This window comes from Lactuca serriola, chromosome 2 (assembly GCF_051521515.1).
Source record: "Lactuca serriola cultivar US96UC23 chromosome 2, Lser_US96UC23_V15, whole genome shotgun sequence".
Taxonomy (NCBI): Eukaryota; Viridiplantae; Streptophyta; class Magnoliopsida; order Asterales; family Asteraceae; genus Lactuca; species Lactuca serriola.
Genome location: NC_136409.1, coordinates 238,951,514 through 238,953,857, shown reverse-complemented (window position 1 = coordinate 238,953,857; position 2,344 = coordinate 238,951,514).

Below are 2,344 nucleotides of genomic sequence, written 5' to 3'. Positions count from 1 at the left end.
CCCTAAACCCTAAACCCTAAACCCTAAACCCTAAACCCTAAACCCTAAACCCTAAACCCTAAACCCTAAACCCTAAACCCTAAACCCTAAACCCTAAACCCTAAACCCTAAACCCTAAACCCTAAACCCTAAACCCTAAACCCTAAACCCTAAACCCTAAACCCTAAACCCTAAACCCTAAACCCTAAACCCTAAACCCTAAACCCTAAACCCTAAACCCTAAACCCTAAACCCTAAACCCTAAACCCTAAACCCTAAACCCTAAACCCTAAACCCTAAACCCTAAACCCTAAACCCTAAACCCTAAACCCTAAACCCTAAACCCTAAACCCTAAACCCTAAACCCTAAACCCTAAACCCTAAACCCTAAACCCTAAACCCTAAACCCTAAACCCTAAACCCTAAACCCTAAACCCTAAACCCTAAACCCTAAACCCTAAACCCTAAACCCTAAACCCTAAACCCTAAACCCTAAACCCTAAACCCTAAACCCTAAACCCTAAACCCTAAACCCTAAACCCTAAACCCTAAACCCTAAACCCTAAACCCTAAACCCTAAACCCTAAACCCTAAACCCTAAACCCTAAACCCTAAACCCTAAACCCTAAACCCTAAACCCTAAACCCTAAACCCTAAACCCTAAACCCTAAACCCTAAACCCTAAACCCTAAACCCTAAACCCTAAACCCTAAACCCTAAACCCTAAACCCTAAACCCTAAACCCTAAACCCTAAACCCTAAACCCTAAACCCTAAACCCTAAACCCTAAACCCTAAACCCTAAACCCTAAACCCTAAACCCTAAACCCTAAACCCTAAACCCTAAACCCTAAACCCTAAACCCTAAACCCTAAACCCTAAACCCTAAACCCTAAACCCTAAACCCTAAACCCTAAACCCTAAACCCTAAACCCTAAACCCTAAACCCTAAACCCTAAACCCTAAACCCTAAACCCTAAACCCTAAACCCTAAACCCTAAACCCTAAACCCTAAACCCTAAACCCTAAACCCTAAACCCTAAACCCTAAACCCTAAACCCTAAACCCTAAACCCTAAACCCTAAACCCTAAACCCTAAACCCTAAACCCTAAACCCTAAACCCTAAACCCTAAACCCTAAACCCTAAACCCTAAACCCTAAACCCTAAACCCTAAACCCTAAACCCTAAACCCTAAACCCTAAACCCTAAACCCTAAACCCTAAACCCTAAACCCTAAACCCTAAACCCTAAACCCTAAACCCTAAACCCTAAACCCTAAACCCTAAACCCTAAACCCTAAACCCTAAACCCTAAACCCTAAACCCTAAACCCTAAACCCTAAACCCTAAACCCTAAACCCTAAACCCTAAACCCTAAACCCTAAACCCTAAACCCTAAACCCTAAACCCTAAACCCTAAACCCTAAACCCTAAACCCTAAACCCTAAACCCTAAACCCTAAACCCTAAACCCTAAACCCTAAACCCTAAACCCTAAACCCTAAACCCTAAACCCTAAACCCTAAACCCTAAACCCTAAACCCTAAACCCTAAACCCTAAACCCTAAACCCTAAACCCTAAACCCTAAACCCTAAACCCTAAACCCTAAACCCTAAACCCTAAACCCTAAACCCTAAACCCTAAACCCTAAACCCTAAACCCTAAACCCTAAACCCTAAACCCTAAACCCTAAACCCTAAACCCTAAACCCTAAACCCTAAACCCTAAACCCTAAACCCTAAACCCTAAACCCTAAACCCTAAACCCTAAACCCTAAACCCTAAACCCTAAACCCTAAACCCTAAACCCTAAACCCTAAACCCTAAACCCTAAACCCTAAACCCTAAACCCTAAACCCTAAACCCTAAACCCTAAACCCTAAACCCTAAACCCTAAACCCTAAACCCTAAACCCTAAACCCTAAACCCTAAACCCTAAACCCTAAACCCTAAACCCTAAACCCTAAACCCTAAACCCTAAACCCTAAACCCTAAACCCTAAACCCTAAACCCTAAACCCTAAACCCTAAACCCTAAACCCTAAACCCTAAACCCTAAACCCTAAACCCTAAACCCTAAACCCTAAACCCTAAACCCTAAACCCTAAACCCTAAACCCTAAACCCTAAACCCTAAACCCTAAACCCTAAACCCTAAACCCTAAACCCTAAACCCTAAACCCTAAACCCTAAACCCTAAACCCTAAACCCTAAACCCTAAACCCTAAACCCTAAACCCTAAACCCTAAACCCTAAACCCTAAACCCTAAACCCTAAACCCTAAACCCTAAACCCTAAACCCTAAACCCTAAACCCTAAACCCTAAACCCTAAACCCTAAACCCTAAACCCTAAACCCTAAACCCTAA